This window comes from Manacus vitellinus, unplaced genomic scaffold (genome assembly GCF_001715985.3).
Source record: "Manacus vitellinus isolate BGI_N305 unplaced genomic scaffold, ASM171598v3 scaffold_65_pilon, whole genome shotgun sequence".
In the NCBI taxonomy this organism is placed as follows: domain Eukaryota; kingdom Metazoa; phylum Chordata; class Aves; order Passeriformes; family Pipridae; genus Manacus; species Manacus vitellinus.
This window is the reverse complement of record NW_021940724.1, coordinates 2,913,912-2,933,320: the sequence shown is the minus strand read 5'-3', so window position 1 is coordinate 2,933,320 and position 19,409 is coordinate 2,913,912.

Below are 19,409 nucleotides of genomic sequence, written 5' to 3'. Positions count from 1 at the left end.
TACCAAAACCTAAATTACTTTTTGACAACCAGGAAGCTCTGATCTGATGTTTCCATCCAAATACAGCTCCAAGTTCCATATTCTTGAGTAACAAAAAATATAGGTTCCCATCAGATCCTGAGACCTAGATCTTAATGCAGCTCTGAATTTCTCAGAGGAACCATCTCTGCCTCCAGAGACAGAAAATCAAAATCCTGGATACAAAACTCAACAAATTAGTAACCAAATGTAAGATCTGCAGAATTCCAGATCTTTATTTAGAGACTCTTATCAATATTTAAAGAACATTACTGCTGTCCTGTTGTAAGCTGACACAGTATTAATATTCACCTAATGCCTGAAAAAATATGTATTCCCCCTCAAAAACATGTAAGCAGAAATTACCTAAAGTTTCAGAGTGTACAATTTACATTTTACTTATATTTGTAATCCCCTCTGAGCAAAGTCATAGAGAGAAGTTTCTGACTGACCTTCTTCCACAAGAAGATTCCAGCTTCCAGAAAGAATCATTAGAGGTTATTCCCACCTATGCTACAAACTCTGGGTTCAGTTATCACTCCCACTAGATCCTCTTTGGTATATATCTGCAAGAAGGATTGGAATGGGTGTAAACCTAGTGGCATATTTTCCTTTCAGATTGAAGACTGTGCAAGGTAGAACTTAGGAGCATCTAAAAAAAGATATTTTAATGTTTTCTTTATTTTTCTGAACTACATAGCAATACTTATAAAACACTTTGATTTTATGTACCATCAAACCTATTCAAAAGTAGCTGTAAAATTTCCCTTACCACTCCTTAAAGAGATTTGGAAGAAATTTGCTCCTTACATTATGATGCATTTTACTCTAAAATTGGTCAAGTTTTACTGACTGAAACAGAATAAGCTTATAAGTGGAACTATCTTGCATAGTGCATATTCATTTTGATATCAAGGCAGAAAGATAAAGATGGCAAAGGACCCTGCAACATGAATTAAAAGGGCTAAGATCAGAAATAGACTTTACATGGTCAAAAGAAATAGTTTAGAGCAGAGGTATCTACAGTTCATCTAGAGAGTGTCTAAGACTTTCTAGTAAATCAGTGAAGAGAAGAAAATTAGGCACTACCAGGCTGCAATTCATTGCATCATTCTGAATGGGCAATCTAAAATCAGTGATATGAATCACCTTCTATACATTCATATTTTTTCTCCAGTCTATATAAAGAATCTGAGAGTGATGAGCTCAGATGAGGACCTCTACACAGGAAATACTTCAAGTTATCTGGGGTGATTCCAGTTCCTCTTTCTTTGCTAACTTAAAATATTTTAGATCAACAGTATCCTGATTAAAGGAGTTACACAAATAAAATATTCATGACAGACAGTGTGATGGTATCTAAGTCATTGGGAACTGTTGTCACTGACTTTAAAGGAACACAAGTTTTACCTGGGATGGAGCCTCTCCCTCCTCTGTGTAGTTGACTAAAAGTTCAATATTAAGCAAAACTATTTGTCAAGATCTGTATGAAGTCTATGCAGAGGAACAACCCTGATTTTAGTCATTCTGTACTGAGAAACTGTCAAAGGAATGTGGGATGAACACACAGTTGCTAGTGCCCATCTCTCCCACAAGCCATAGTGGGAATCCAGAGAACTAGCTTATAACACAGTCCTAATTTTTAAAAAGCTAAAATTAATTGTGATGAATCCATACCCAGTCTCTGTTTTTTCACTGCATTTCTTCTTTATTCGAGTTTTAGAGATAATACAGTAATAATAGTTGTAATATTTGGAAAAAATGGAATCACAGAATCATAGAATGGCCTTGGAAGACTCCTTAAAAGTCATCTAGAACCAACACCCTACCATGGGCAGGGGCACCTTCCACTAGACCAGGTTGCTCCAAGCCCAGTCCAACGTGGTCTTGAGCACTTCCAGGGATAAGACACCCACAATTTCTCTGGGAAACTTGTTCCAGTGTTTCACCACCCTCACAGTAAAGAATTTTTTCCTAATATTCAACCTAAACCCATTCTCTTTCAGTTTGAAGCCATTACCCCTTGTCCTGTCACTACATGTTCTTTTAATGGGAAAATATTTCTCTTTTTCCATTGACTTAAAGTGTTTAAAACTGAAACAGAAAACCTCTGTAACTGCTAGTTTATGCCATGTTCCCCACTGGGCCAGAATGTCACCCATCAAAGATGCTCTCTCATTTCAAGTGGCCTTTAAAATTCTTTGTCATAAATAACATCCCAACCCAGTGCATTGTGTGGTTCAGAAAGCTTGATTAAACATGTACACCTCTACAATTCACTTCCCCTTCTTCCCTCAGCCATGAACACATTTAAAGAGCTCTGCTTCCTAAAGAAATAATTCCAAGCTGTAAGATGGGTCACCATTTTTTTTTTCTATTTTTTCCCTGTTTGGTTTTTTTTTCCTGTGTAAGTTTGGAGCCAAACCCGGAGGGTAATATACACTCCATGTAATATTTAGCAATTTTGTCTTTTCCTCTCACAGGTAATATATTCAACAAGGCATTTTTCCCCCATTTTCAGCCTCTTGCCCTGTCTCTTAAAAATCAATATTTTCACCAACGCTTAAAGTATTTTCTTCCCCTAAATTCAGCAGTAAAACTAAAGTTCCCTCAGGACTTCTTAAGACACTATGAAACTTTTTATATTTGTTATATTATGAATATACTTCATTTATTATACTGATGTATTTCAAGATAAATTTCAAGATTTAGTGCAGGGAGGAAAGAGGGGAGTATCACTGTAAAAGTGCAGGTTCTACTGAGAAAAAATGTATTTTCATTTTTTTTTCTCATTAGGAAGGCTTGTCAGCCCTTCCTAAAGACTGTTAACCTAAATTCTTAGGAAATATTTTAGGGGGCACTAATTTAATTTCTTTAAGCTCCTTAAGAGAAAAATAAAACCTAGGAAAAAAATAAATTAAATATTTCAATAAGCAGCAATATATAAATGATGAGTGTATTTAGCTCCATAGTTCCATGGGAAGGTTGTGGCATCAACCAAGAAAGCTGTGTATGGAGCGTTCATCTTCATCCTCACCACAGACATTTTTGCATCCGTATATATCTCGCCTGTCCTTTTATAAAATTGAAATAAATGCAATTTAGAAATTAGCAGTTTCTTTCAAGTATTCTGGTGACTGTCTTAGATGTCGTGTGACTGTCTTAGTTTTGAGCTATTCAATGATTTTCCACCAAAATTATCTTCTGATGGAAGATGCATGTTTTGGTAATGTTGAAACACCACAGCTTCCTTGGGAAGCGAAATTCAAAATTTTTTCCATCTAGGGTTTCTAATAAATCAGTTCTGTAGTTTTAATCAATCTGTGAAGCACTTGAATAATTCCTCTACAAGCTTAAACATGGCAGACATTTTTTTTACAGTTCCCTACCTAAGACAGCTGGTTTCTCTACCATTCTTGGTTAGGTGCTCATCTTTTAGTTAAGATAATCTAGAACAGCTCCTCTTATAGATGGGATGACCAGCAATATTAAAAATCCTTTCAACAGATCCTTTCAATAGACACAGAATTAGAGTAATGTTGCACTTTTCTAGATTTGCAGGTGTAAGCAACTGAAATGTTATCACTAAATGGGCACTGATGAAAGTGGTGGAAATGTTTCCTTTGGGCAGATCCCAGGAAGTCTCCTGGGCAATGTAAGCAGTTGCTTCTCCCAGAGCCTTTCTGTGCTCAAAATAAAGACTGAAGCATCCCAGCAAAGCAGTTCCCTGTTAAAATCGCAAGACCACCTCCACAGTCCCTACAGACTGGAAACATGCTGGGTTAAATGTTCTCATTGGCCTCATTTTATTACAGCCAGTGGACTAAAGCCAAAATGAGAATTTGGCCTAGGAACCCAAGCATATGGCATTGTTCTATTACACTTGCACAAATCACTGGATATTATTACTGAGAACATTCTGAGCCCTTATTTGAGTGCTGGAGGAGAAAGGGTTTGAGCACAGGGCTAGGAGCCAAGAATTCCTGAGTTCAGTGCTGGGGTCTATCAAATAAGCCATGCTATTGCTGTTTCCTTGTGTGTGAAACACAGGGATAGGAGGATGAGAGTATCCACGTTATTCACAACATTAGTTTGGGCCTAGAAAAACCATCACCCTGGATGTTTTCCATAGTCTTTGGAGAAAGACAGGCTCCATCATAGCAGGCCTCAGAGAATTACCAGGTGTTGATATACCCCCAGTGATCAAAAGAAAGGATCCCGTAAAGGAACATATTTGTCCTATCTGGCTAACTTTGAAAACTGATAGCATTCATGTTCAAAGAGCCAGGAGAGCAGGATTTATATACCAGCACATTTCCACCTTAGCTTAAAGCTAGAATGCTGTGAGATCTTGCTAGCAGAGTCGGTATGAAAGTTCATTTCAAATTTGTACAGCTCTTGAAAGACTGGAGACATTGCTTAATGTCAGAATCACTGTAGCTGCACGTAGGATACTCATAGAGGTCACGTAGGATAGTCAGTGATGGAGCATTAGCCAACATATTCAAGAGGTTTCCAAGTGCTTGAGGCCAGACAGAACCACTAGAAGGGCTTGTGGAATCTCATTTCTTGCATCTTTCTTAGTTTTTTACAGTTGCCCGTAATTAAGGCAAACAGATTCCAGCCCAGAGGGCCAAACGATGCTGTGGGTTACATTTCATGCAACCAGCCAGTGAATGTCATGTTTGACTCACAGGTCGGATTCCCCATCTCTCCCAGTGTCTGACGTGGCAAAATTCAGAGATGGCAAAGGAAGCAGCTGAAATTTCCAGCCTCAGACACCTGCACAGCCCCGGCCCCAGCACAGTCTGCAGCAGCTCCGATGTGGTGTGGGTGGAATAGTAAATAGCAGGAGAGAAGGGGGTGAGGCAGCATCTGCTGAATTTAAGAGTATTTTATTTGAGCAGGCCTGGACACCTACCCCAGGAGTCTTACAGGAACAAGCTGAAGAACTTTTTGAAGTACCAGTGTTGTTTTTTAGGAAGTTTGGGAAAACTCCAATGGCTCGGAGAGCTGTAACTTAGTTCTGACATCCTTTAGAAGATCTTGTATTTTTCCACATAAGACTGTCAGAAATTTTCTGGCAGAGGCTCAAAGGCTCATTTATGCAGGTGTCAAGGAGATAATCATATTCTGTGAAGGCCCCCCCCCCAGAAAAAAAAACAATTCTCTCCCTTTATTTGTCATATGTAGTGTAAAATTTTGTTCTTTGTCCTAAACACGTTACCACCTTTTAAAGGTGACCACAAGGTAAGGAATCAATTTGCAGGGTTTCAGTTAGCTGTTGTAAATAGTCATGAAGGATCCAAATCCCCACCCTTTCCCTCCTTCACTTAGGATAGATCTGAGAAGTTATCCTCTGAAAATATCTATCTTAGTCCAAAAATCTTAATCCAGATGTAGACAGCTCATCCACAGACCAGTCAAGTCAGGTGCCAGGACAGCCACAGCTCTGCCTTGCTGGCGTGTCCCCAGGTTTCCTCTTCCACTCTCCATGGCACATGGGCTGCATCACATTCCCAGCTACTGATGTTGAACAAAATGGAACCACTCCATCCAAAGTCTGAGAAGGGATGTGCTGACACACAGCAAAGAAAGCATTAGGGCACATTTTAGCAAACGCTTTTGCATTCACCAGCCTGGGCATTGCTGGCGTGGGCCAAACATTCCCAATAAACACTGGGGATGATGGTTCTTCAGTGCTGACACCTCATTCAGTTTGTCACAGGATAATCATAGAATCGTTTAGGTTGGAAAAGACCTCTAAGATCCTCAAGCCCAACCATTATCATTGCCAGATCCAACATTAAACAATGTTTCCAGGTGCTACATGTGCGTGTTTTTTGAACATTTCCAAGGCTGGTGATTTCACCACCTCCCTGGGCAGTCTGTCCCAATGCTTGATCACCCTTCCAATGAAGCTTTTCCTAATATCCAATCTAAACCTCCCCTGGTGCAATTTGAGGCTGTACCTTTCTCCGTACAGTGTGTAAGGACAACATTAGGGAAAACAAAGAGGAGCACCGGGTTTATAACCATCCAGGGATCCTATCCTATTTATCTCACCTTTGCCTTTTCACTTGAAGGTTCCTGTTCAGAGTGAGGTACTGGCTACTGGGCCGGCCACGAGGGCAGCACAGGGCAGGTCAGGAGCAGAAGCAGGTAACAACCTGAAACACCAGCTGGTTTCGTTATAAGATACAGGCTCACTTTCATCCTGGGAGAAAATTCTGTTCGCCCTTAACTCAAACCACACACACCTGGCAAGCTCCCAGTCGGTCTTCACCCGGATACCCCCAGCTCCCACACTATGCCTTACTAGGCAGTTTCACTGCTGCAAACTATCTGATAAGCCTTCCTGATCTTCCCACATGCTCCCGAGCAGCTTCTGGTCCGACAGGCAGCTGCCGATGTGCTCCATCTGCCCTCCACGGCTCCCTGCCTGCTCCAAGGAGTACCTGCAAGCAGCAAAGAGAGTCCAGAGCACCTGAGCATGGGGAGGTCTCCTTATGGTATTTTTTTTATTATTCCTAAACCACCATATCCTCCCCATCGGTAACCCTCTCCAGATAAACTTCCTTGACCTCCCATGGCTCTTCTCCAGTGGTGTTCTATCTGTGGATTTGAGTGGCTCAAGAAATTCAAACATTTGAATTTGGGTTTTTCTCAGAGGTGGATGAGTTGCAGCAAGCCCACCTGGAGCAGGGCAGCACAGTGACCTTCCCACTGCTGTCTGCATGTGCCTGAGAAAGCATCTCCCCCATGGCCCACGCTGTTCCCCACTCCTCACCCCATGCTCACTCTGAGTCCAGGTGAAATTCCCTCTGGAGCCAACAGGAACATAGCCTGAGCAAGGGCTACAGGGCTTCATTAATTATTTGTTAATTGCTGTGGAAGGTACTGGGGTGACAGATAACTATCCATAAGTGGGATGCAGGTTGCATTCTTTCCCCTAGTCTTCCACAGCTTTGTGAGACAGCTCAGATGCCCCAAATGTCAGCCTAGCCTCCAACAATGGGATTTGTGAGATCCCTTTGTTGTCTAAATTCCCTTAAGTGGAAATATGTTTTCTAACAGCACAGAAACTCTCCCCAAGGCTTCTGTTGTACCAGGTTAATCAACCATACATGACAGCAGAATTAGAGGTGCTAGTATTTTATGTTCTGCATCTAAAGTATGTTTCTTCGTGTGTACTTAACAGGCTTTAATTTTATAAAACATTGCGCAACAAGGCACCTTGGGGAAGAGCAATTAACTCAGATTATGTTTTCGTTTCAGTGAATACCAAATGAGAAACTCAAATACTGATTTATGTAGCCACAAAGTCAAATCATGCTCCTTAATACTGGCTGATTTTTCAGTGTGGCCGTCTTTGGTCACAGGCAACTCTTTTAGTCCTGACATGCAATTAAGAAGTCGCTCAAACTGAACTCTCCCTTAAAAATATATCAAGATATTTTATAATCACGATACACAGACAACCAGCCCTGTTTGAAGTTAATTATGAGGCTCCTATCATCTTCAGTGAGAGCAGGAATAAACCTACCGAGGACATTTTGGTGTAATTTTCCTGTTGATGACTATCACAGCCAGTTTATGTTAATTATGGATGGGGATAGGCACTGCAAAACAATTTGAAGGATGAAGGTACTAATTTAGGATCCAATCTAGCTCTCATTAAAGTCAATGGAAAGATTCCTATTGACTCCAATGGAAGCTGGTTCAAGCCCATAAAGACCGAATGAGCTCATGTGAACCTTCTTATCCAATTTCTCACTACAGAAAAGAAATGATGCATCAGCACCTGAACCACTATTCATGCAGAGGCCTTAATTTGGTCACCTTGAGTCACACACAGCAGCTCCTGAATGTACTGGCCATTCCCTTGGGATCAAGGGGTCTGTGGACAACATGTACTGATTTGGGCTGATTCAGGATCCTGCTGTCTAAAGGATTTTTCAATTGGAAGTGCTGTTCTGTGGGTTGCAACAAGGGATGAGAGGAAAGGAAAAGGAAAAAAAGGAAAAGGAAAAGGAAAAGGAAAAGGAAAAGGAAAAGGAAAAGGAAAAGGAAAAGGAAAAGGAAAAGGAAAAGGAAAAGGAAAAGGAATCAATTTCCATCATAAACTCAGAAATAGCCCCAGTTGCCATTTTCAAGACTTTCAGGTGAGATGCAAGGACCAAGTCCCTCACATTGTTTTCCCAGGGCATCAGGTGTGTTCCTCCCCAGCTTTGCTGTGGGAAACCCACCAGCACAAAAGGAGGGGAGTCATGGACCCCACCACTCTCTCACCTCGTCTCCGAGGCAGTCCAGCCTCCACTGATCTTGCAACAACTGATTCCCCTGGTCCCTCACTGGCAGCCTGAATCAGGGAGGCCAAACTGAGGTTGAGGTCAGGCAAAGCAGAAAGCAGAGAATTCAACTTCCCTGTCTACAAGGTTGCTCTCAAGAGTCAGGCAGCCACCAAGCCAGAACCTTCTATCCAGTTGTCCCAAAAGGGATATGTTAGTAAACCCCTTCCCATGTAAAAGACAGCTTCTTTTCTTCTATGGAGTAGGTTTTATTTTTACTCTTCACATGATCCATAATACACCACCATCACCAAGAAAAATTTATTGATGAGGGGGTTTTTTCCCTACACTGGAAAAATAATTCATTTTTTCTGGCCCAATCAGTAGGAAAACGTCATTTGGTGTAAATAAGGTCATCATTACTGCTTATTGAGAGACAGGATTCCTTTAGATGCAAATATATTTAGTTGGTGAAAAGTTCATGAAAATTAAAATGTGATTCCATCAAACAGAAGTAGAGATGTGTTTTCACAGCATTTTCAAGGACACCTAATTCTTATGCATGTCCTTCTCTGACAGATATAATTCTTTAATAATGACATCCTATTACCTGCGTTCATTGTGCGGGGTTGGATTTTTATTCCCCTTTGCTAACTCACCCATTAATAAATGTTTTAGTACATTTAGTTAGCATGCCAGTGTCGGCTCAGCCAGGGAAAAGAAGCTGGATTCCCATCTGCCTGCTGTACTCACAGAGGAATCATTAACTGATTTCCAGTTGCAAATTTCTACCTACTAATAATGTCCCAGCCACAAGTAAATGGAATTGAATTTATGATTCCAGCCTGAATCTCCAGCCTGAGAATAATCATGATGGGGGAAAAAAAGAAAACAAACATTTTTGATACCAATGAGTTTTTATGGATTCTTTGGCATATAAAAGAATGGTTTTGATTTGGGCCTTTCAGGGCAGACCTGATGTTTAAGCACAAAATGGAGAATTTGTTGGCTCTTCCCACTCCAGTCTTCCAGGTGCAAAAAAAAAAAATTAAAAAAAAGCTGCTATATCATGAATACTTACTTCTCTGTGACAGGATATTAACTGTTGGCCAAGCAGCCCATCAGATAGCTTGGCTTGCCTTCTCTGGGCCAGGAATTAAGATTCCTATGGCCCTTAGTCAGCATTGCTACCAGGGAAGGCAGAGAGAGCCCTCCCCACTTGCCAAGGCAGTAGCAGCGCTGGTGAGCTCCTCTGACAGAAGTCACTCTTTGCATATCTTCCACCCATCAGTCTGGGAATTAAGAGATAAGGAGCATTTCCGTACATAAATAACCTCTGAGCTGTCTTTGAAAATAGAGCTCGGCATTTTTCAGCTCACCACTGGCGATGGCATTCCTGCTTGTGCAAGACTAGTTCATCATAGCCCTGACTCAACCTTGCAAGAAACACCGTGAAGGCCACCCCCGACCCCTGTGTTGCCAGGGTGACTGGATCCCCAGGGCAGAAACCTGCCCTGCTCCTCCCTCTACCAGGAAAACGCAGAAAAGTCTGCATCTTCTGCCTTCCCCAGGGGGCTGGGGCTCCTCCCTGAGGATGGATGACTCTGCCTGTGGGATCAGTCCCAGATCTCCCTGTGCTGGCTGAAAAAAATCTCCATTCCCATCCAGCACATCAGGGTTCCCCCTGTCCTGTGAGTGTTTCCTTCTTCCACGGGCTGACTGCAAACACCCTCATCCACTCCAGCCTGGATAACGCTTGCTATTTAAGCTGCCTACCCCAACCTCACTCAGGAAGGTCCTACCTGGATGGTGTGGCCAGCAGGTCATATGGGGCTGTCACCAAAATTAACAAGACAAAGAAATGGCAGTCTGCTGTTCTATTGCAGCTGTCTGCACCTGTGATGATCCCCCCAGGATGTCGGGGAACACTGGGATGCTCCGTGGAGTCAGGAAGTGATGACTGGAGGGAGCAGCACCAAACACTGTCTGTTGCAGCCCTGAGTGTGCAGTGGTCACACTGGGGCAGCAAGATGTAGACCCATGCTGGAACAGTAAGGACACCTTTTGGCAGAGAGGGTGCCAAACCCCTTTCCTCTCTCCTTCCCCCAGTGTACATCCCCAGATCCCAGCTTTTCTGGATGGAGAGAGGCGAAAGCAGAGGAAGGATCCAGGCATATTTTCATTCAGTGAGCATAGCCTGCTGCATGAGAAAAAATGTGGTGCAGTTAGAGCTCCATTCCACCTCCTGCTTATCACAGCCCTGTGGCACTTGCACAGAGAACCAGCAAGAGAAACCAAAGAAAAGGACCTAATCTGCAATCCTGCAAACTGACTGAGGACAACGGCCAGAGAAACACAGTTATCTTATCTCTCTTTGATTTCCCCCTGGCTGTTTCTAGGATGTCACTCATAAAGTAGCTGTTACCCCCAAAATTGCTGGAGGTCATGTTCTGATCTCTGTTTTTTCTCATCTACACCCAGCTCTGCTAGCTGCAGGGCAGATGGTCTCACATCATGATGAGATGAGAGCAGCATACCAAATCCCCTCACACCCCCAGCCAGGTCACAGAGTCCTTTCCACTACTTTGTTCCCACAATTGCCTCCATATAAGCTGTTTTTTGAAATCCCTGGACAGATGCAATAACTTCCCTTGTTTTTTTACCCCTACTCTGCCCTCTGGGCAAATGTAGGCTCTTCAGCTGCATCACACCCTCCAGGTATTCCACCAGCTCACACTGGCCAAGGTTTTTCTTCTCACTGCTGTGGCCTTCATTGTCTGAGACACACAGGTCTTGCCATGCCATCACAGGCTTTACCTTGTATAAAGCAGTTGTGGAAAAATTAAATGCCTTCTCTACTTTTCCTCTGTCCCCTCTCAAGTCTTAGCTACTTCAGGGCGTTGGTTTTCAGTCCTCTCCCCTTCCCAGTCCATTCTGAAAGGCCATGTCTGTCTAGAAAGGCCAACATATATTATAGAACCATAGAATCAGTAAGGTCCGAAAAGACCTCTAAAATCATCAAGTCCAAACTAGCACAGCCAAGCACTGCCAAGACTACCACTAAACCATATCCCTAAGTGCCACATCTACAGGTTTTTTAACACTTCCAGGACTGGCAATTCCACCACTTCCCTGGGCAGCCTGTCCTAACACTTGACAACCTTTCAGTGAAGAAATTTTTCCTAATATGCAACATAAACCTCCCCTGGCACAGCTTGAGACCATTTTTTCTTGTCCTATTCCTTGTTACTCGGGAGAAGAGACTGACCCCTACCTGGCTACAACCCCCTTTCAGGGAGTTGTAGAGAGTAAGAAGGTCTTTCCTAATCTTCCTTTTCTCCAGGCAATCAACTTTTTGATATAGGCAGGACCTTTTCTACTGCCTTCTGCAGAAGTAGGACCAGGCCCTTGGTGATGCACTGACAGCTTTCATTGAACCTTTCTTTAATGGGGATTAAAAAACTGCTCAAAACACCAACATTCATAAAAAACTAGAGCTCATCTTAGGGTAGCATACTGGAGCAAAGACAGTATGACCTTAAGCACTGTAGAAATCTTATAAAATATACTCCTTTTCAAAGAAATTCCAAGAAAACTTCTTGCCTCAGAAAATATCAGCTTTCCTGTGCTCCTATGCTACTCCCAAGGAGAAATATTTTTTCCAACTTAAAGAGCACACTATTTCCTCTCTGCCTCACCCTCACTCAGCCACATTTTCCCATGCCCTCTGTTATTCTTCCTTTGGTAAGAAGCATGTTGATAGAGAAGCACTCTTACTAACCCAGGTGCATCCCATTGAATTTCCATGTCCTAAGAGAGATACCTCAGTTAGGAGCAAGAGAGGGAGTTCCCAATGGAGGATGGTTTAAATATTAGTTTTATTGATTTAGCTGACTCTTTCTACCCATTGACAATGAGGGGATCAGAAGATAACTACCACCTCAGTGGGTATTTGCTTTTCATGGCTGAAGGCACCTTGATGAATGATGGTGAGTTTCTGTTCCAGCTTTTGACTTCAGCGAGCAAGGGAAATTCCCAGTCCTATTCCAAACTGAAAATTATATCAATCACCATTTTCTGTAGAGCAGGCAAAATAAAGACTCAGGATGCGAAATGCAGAGGCATTTATAATCTGAATTTAGACTGCACTTCTACCACTTGAAGGTAGAATCAGTACTCCTCCATCTCTCCCACCCAGCTCTAAGAAATACCATTGACTTTAGTATTTCCAGCATATTTTGGGAAAATATTATTTGCCCAAGCAAAAAAAAAAAAAATCTCCACCACAAAATTTCTACCAAAGTACCCCAGTAGGATATTCCCTTTCTTTCATGCAACACTCCTGTCACAGATTTTGTTCTCCACAGTTTCCATTCCACAGTACTAGGCATTCCCAGCATAGCTGAGGAACTGGACTTGTCCATGACGCAGGCAAAGCTATAACTATAGCATGTTCCCAGCTAAGAACAGAAACCAACATTTAGGCTTTAAAGCAATCTTGTCAGAGAGGCAGATCAAATAATGATGGCTAACACAGCAACATCTCTGCCCACAAGAGACACAACACACAGTGAGTGTTTGTGAAAAGATCTCCCACTGACTCCCAGAGATATGCATCATCACAACCAGAGCATGGGTGGAGTGAGAAGGACAAGCCACATGAGGGCAAATATGTCCAAACGTGCTATCTATCTCTTTCTACCACCAACAACCAGGATAAAAGAGTTGGAATCATGAAGTGAGGAGGAGGAGGAGGCTGAAAAAGCCCAGTGAGAAAGATGGAGAGTGAGGGAGACAGCTGAAATGACTGATAGATGCTTTTCACTGTTGCTCTGGATATCTTTGGCTGTAAGACTACAGCCTTCACTGTGGCTTTCTGTTGTTTCACAGTTCCTGAAGGATTTTGATAGGAGAGCTTTCCATGAATTTTCTGCCTTTCAGATCACACCAAGAGCACAGGTGGGCTCACACACACACATCTCCTGCCCACCACACTCAGTGTGGAAAGAAGAAATGTTTCAAAACCACAGGCACAGTGGGAGAGATACCAGAGGTCAATCAGCCAGGGAAACAGGTTGCAATGGAGAGATTATCTCACGAGTGGCGTGACACGGTGAGCGTGGCAATGACAAGGATTGTCATAACTTCCCCAGGAAGAATTTTATCATCTTCAACTGCAGAATATTAAAGGCAACAGCATTAGTTTTCCCACCAAGGTGCACTGATCCAGTCTTCTTCGTTCATTTCTCTCTACAGCCGCCGATAAAAAAGTCCTGAAGGAGGATCTTGCTGTGGACTTCTTCAGAGGGTCAGGTCTAACTCTGCTCCTGATGGGAATCAATGCCAGTAAATTTGATACTGGAGTTCAGCCAACACTGAGCACTTTGGAAAATCCCAGCCCAAAACAGTCTCAGGTGTAAGGGATGAGCTGAGAGCAGATCAGGTGACTCCTCCTGAGAGTTCATCTATGACACTGGGAGATATTCCTGAGTGCTCTGCTTTGGGAAATCAGGTCATCTGCCATATTTTTTCACGTACCCGAGAACATCAATGGCACCCATGTGCCATGGGCATATTCATTGCCTGATATTGAGCAACATCTAAACAAAAATCTGCTGTTTCTGCTGTAGATTATGATTAGAAAAGTTTTGACAGCTTTTGTGCTGACAAATATTATATTCCACATCCAAATTCTTGAAAGTTCTCAGGGTCAAAGAGTCTCCACTGAGAAGAGAACTAAAGAATTTTTGTTATTTTTATCCATTTCTAAAGAGGGATGCAGGATCCTAAATTTAGGTCCCCACTTGAAAACAAAATTCCTGATTCAAGTGGTTTCACAAACACATTCGCATAAGAAGCCCAGGGGAAAAAAAAAAAAAAGTAATGTAGACCCACACTGGAAGCAGGGGATGGCCATTCCACGCCTTTGTTTTGCAATCTTTACTTGTGGCTAAAAGCAAAGCCAATTAAAGTAAACAGGAATCTGAAATCTTTGTTGACACCAAGGCCTTGGAACAAGAATTTCAGCCAAAACTTTACACTGAATCAACATCTCAGGGTTGTTTTCAGTGGGAATAAAAAAAAAAATTTAAAAAAAAATTTAAAAAAAAAAAATAAAAAAAAATTAAAAGAACATTCTTAACTTGCATGACCAGCCAGATTCAGTAAATCCAACATAAAAATGTTATGGCTCAAGTCAGTCCCAGAAACAAACTCTGGAAACAAAGCATCTCCATCTCTATCTGGACTGTCTGTAAGGAAGTGCTTGTCACAAGGCCTTCCCGTAATCAAACTCCTGATGGAGTCTTCCAATACCTGCTGGAGTTCTCCATTTGAATCTACTTCTACTTCTGAACTGATCAAAGATAAGGGCATTTTGAGATCAACTCTAAATAGTAATTCGTGCTCAGCACCCAAGCCCCCTCTGTGCTTTAATATGTTCCTTCTAACTTTAATCTAGTTAAAAATAAAGTTATTACGCCTATATGGCTTTTTTGTCTGAACTAACTAACTCGAGTAAGTCAATACAAGAACAAGAAGCACTTCATGTAATCCTACCTCTGCTTTATCAAAGTATTTACATATGCTCCTGTCTTTAAGCTCAACTATGAGTGTATTTACGTGCTTTCAGGAACTGAGACACACGGTTTTAATGACATGAAATCAGAGACTTCTTCCTATCTGAAATAGCACCTCTACCTTCCCCTGAGCATTAGAGTCTAAACAGTAAATGACTTTGATCTCTGCTACCCTTTATTTTGGTTGTGGAGTTGCAAAATGAAAACCCACATGACAAAGCTATGCCAAACAAATTAACACACTGCTTTGCCCGTCTCTGCTGAACTCCCAGCCTGTGAATATTAGACAGAGATTTAGAGTAGCCAAAGTTCTACTAAAAGTTAAAATACACTACATGAAATAGAACATCACACACCCAGGTCTACTGGAACTCTGGTGTTTTGGTCCTTTATGGGGACATGCAGGGAAGAAGAGGGTGTGGGAGATATCTGAGACTGTTTTCCAAAAAGAGAATCGGAGAATAAGATCTGATGTTCTTTTCATATTCAGTGCTACCCAAAGTAATATATAGCATAGACTCAAGTTCAGAAGAAGCAGCAAAGTCAACCATCAAGGTGAAGATCATAGAAATGATGTGTGAATCTGTGCTGAGTAGGTCTCCCTCTGACTTTGTTTCTTATCAAGTTACCTTCCCTGTAGCAAACTGGAGCATGACATGCTTCGGTCCAAGGTGTCCAATCCTGATGCACAACCTGGGCTGGGGCATTCCAAGTGTGAGTTTTGCTAAGTATGTCAGGCATCTGGTGGATATTAACTATCCTGCATACAAGCCAGAAGGTGGGTTGGAGGTTGGTCTTCAGCACGGTGTGTTCCATGGCACTGGCAATTTTCTGTTGACTGTGTACAATGAACAGGGCCAGCTCAACCACATCCATGTCCTCTCGTTCTTATCATCTCCTTCTGACTGACAGTGGATCTCTTGTTGACACATTGCTGAAAAAAACCCCAAGCTTTAGTTTTTGTTGGTGTTTTTTTTATTTTGGGGTGGTTTTTTGTTTGTTTTCTTTTTTTAGCCAGCTTATGGCCAGATCAATTCCCTGATCTGTATCACCAGGAAGACCCATGAACATTACTGTAAGCACAAAGAGAATGAGTGGCTGTAGGGAAAGGGAACAAAAAGGACCTTTGCAGTAACTCTTTCCAGCAGATTTTTCAAGAGCTATGCCAGATTAAAGCAATGACTTAATCACTGCATTAAGCAGTCAGCCTTTACTCAGGCAAATTTTCCATTATCAAAGGACCGTTTATGTTAGTGGGAAAAATCCGCATTCTCAAAGGACTCTGGAAGTGCAGTGACAAGAGTAGTGCAAGTATTTATAAGAGTTATCCCAGAATCTGGTTTGTACTGAAAAATATGATCAATATCATCTTGATTTTAAGTTGTCACCTGTGTCCCTGTTTTATGCAACATTTTCGGACCAAGAAATCTGTCTTTCCCAGAAGGTTTTCCCAGGGCTGCTATGTACTGTGGCCTCACGGAGAGAAGAATTAGACCCAGAAAAATCTGTCACATGCTGCAAACCCTCTGCACATCGTTCTGGAAAAGGCTCCCAGCCCGTCAAACACAAGGCCAGGAGAAGTGGGAAAGTGGCTTTTCCTTACACTCCCAGTGTTTTGTGCCATCCCTGACAAGCTCTGTGTGTGTGTGTGTAATCTCAGGGCAAGTGTGTGTCATGGGACAAGAGGCTGTTTATGCCCCAGGACCATACGCGCTGAACTCAACCAAGGGGAAACTTCCCCACAACAGAGGCAGCTTTTTTGTGGAAACAACAAAACAAAAGGGAGTGCTGGGACCGGCTGCCCCCTCAATTGGAGGAGTGGAGGGTGTTGTTTCCAGCAATCCACCTGCGTGTTCATATCTGCCTCATTTGCATGCGTTTGTTTGAGCTTTTTAATTAGCAGAAGGCCAGATCCTGATTACATACACACACAGGTACTGCTCAATTGATCCCGACGCTGGCCCATCTTGCTGACCTTACAAACCATCTACCAACACCTCTCATTCAGCCCAGAGACAGAAGACACGTATCAGGCACATCAGAGAGAGAAGGGAGGGAGAGCAGCAGGAGTGGTTCACTGAGGAGATAACAACAGTTCTCCTCCTTCTCCCTGCACCACTGTGGGATGGGATGGGGCCGGGCATGACCTGGCAAGTCCTGCTGATTTGCTTCATCCCACAGATTACCCAGCAGCCCGGCATCAGTGCAGTCCCACTGTCGATCACATGATATCACCCAGCATAAATGCACCTAAATTACTCAAGAGCCGTATGCGGCCCAGGAGCCCCCATGGGTATAAAGTATCTTGCTTTCCCATGCAGTGAGATCAGAATCAGGCGCAGTATTGGGTTAGGGAGCGGCAATGGTTGTTCCATAATTAACTCTGAAACCGGGTTCTCATTAGACCTTGCTTTTCATAAACACCCTTCCCTCCACGCATGCCTAATTTCCTACTGCTCATCAGGGAGGTTAATAGGGACTGAAGTCAGTTGTGAAGATCACATGGGCTCCACTAAGGCAGATTCACACCCACATAAGAAAGGGCAGTCAACTGGGTGCACCTCTTTGTCTATCTTCTTTTTTTCCTAGATATATGCTCAGCACCTCTCAGTGTGAAGATCAAGCCGGGCTGCTGCTGCCAATGAATGTTAAACACAAGTCACAGTGACACTCTGAAAGGGCAGGATATTATATCACCCTCCACACTGTGCAAAGTGTTTGCTCAGTGTCAGCTCTATTCAAAAGTACTGTCACATCTCTTTCAGATTTTTTTTTACTGTCGTTCACTGCTGTTGTTCCTTGGGCATATTCATGCTCCCTCATTTATTCATGGTGCCCCGTATCTGCAAAACAATGAATGTGGGCAGGTGTCGTGTCCCATACAGAGCAGACTTTTTCTTACATGTCCGGATCAGGTCCATCTTATCTTGCTCCAAAATGGGAGTTTTGCCAGAGCAAGAAGGCCAGGAAGGACAGATGCAGTGAAAGTGGTGATGGGCGAGTGGGTAGGATGCAGAGTGGAGCTTCTCTTCAGGCAGATAACCAAAGCTCCAACTCCTTTTGGGGTGTGGGATTCACATCACCATTGAAGAGCAAGATGGGCACTTCATTTGTCAACCCAAGTGTGTAAACTGGGTGGATCTTAGCCCCCCTCATGCAATAGGATACTCTTCTCCCAGAGGTGCCTGTCCCTCCCATGTGCCTGGGGAAGGTCCTACAACCCATCTGGTTTGCCCCAGGTGTCTAATATCGACCTGTTCAACGTTAGGCAAGCTGCATCCCACCCCTGGTGCCTGCCCCAGTGGCAGGGTGCTACCAACAGGCAGGGAGGAGGCAGAAGGCAAAGAGATCACAGCTATGCTCCTAGTGTCTCTCCCCCTTCATCCTGGCCCTGTAAATCCACACCCTGTTTCATCTGCTCACAAACGGGGAGATTATATTTTTGAGTCTCTTCAAAATAATTAACCCTTCACAGCCTGAGCAAGTTTTAGCTGAGGGGTGGTTTCTTAGCTGATTTCCAGTCTAAGAACCAGTGAAGGGGGCCAACATGCAGTTTGAGAGCTCAGCACAAAGCAGGAATGCCCTGATGAATGGAGAGGGATATCCAAGGCCACATTTCCGAGTCCTTTGGTCACTCATCTCATGTGCCCAGAAGAGAAAAGGACTTTCCCTCACCTCAGCCACCAATCAGGACTTCCAAATGATTTCATCTTTCATCTCCCTCATCTTCTGAGGAGCCTTTCTCCCACTCCACCTCTGCTCTTCTCCACCTTAGCCTCTCTCCTCCCCAGCTGCCTCCATTGGCCTGAAAACCAACCACAAAAATGTGAGGAAAGTTTCTGCACCATGGTGGTGATGAACGGCCCAGCCGAGCAATTGCTTGGCTGCAGAGGGTAGAGAAGAAACTTGGGGAGAGGCTTTGCCATTCCTCCTGCCAAAACAGCAAAAGGGGGAATTCAAGAGCGAGCTGAAAGCAATGAAGTCCTCTGGCCTGTTTGAGCACATGTCAGTGACTGTGGAAGGTATTATCCCAACTGGGGATGTGACAGAGGTGAAAGAGCCCTTTTGGCTGGCAGTACTGCCTGTCCAAAGTGTAGAGGAAGGATGATGTCCTCATGAACATGATGTACTCAACAAGGACAGAGAGGAAGGGAAAACAGAGGTGAAATGACATGCCCCAGGCCACATTAATAAGCAAGTGGCAGAGCCCAATGATGCTCCAGGAGCTGCTGTGCAGCTACTCTAACCTTACCAACACTATCTAGGTAATCACCTGGGGATTCCCTAGGATTGTTGCTCCTACAGACCTCAGGGACTTCTCAGCCCAAAGCCCCCAGGACCAGTATCTCATCCTGGGATGTTGCAGCAGCCTGAACAGGTGTGTTCCTATTGAGAATAGTGAAGTTTCTGTCTCCCAGGACATCCCCAGATTATTCAGTCAAGCAAGGATGGCAGAACTCTTCGCACTCACAAGGAAATGCAGTATTTAAATTTTGATGGGAACGGTTGCTTGGCAAGAAGA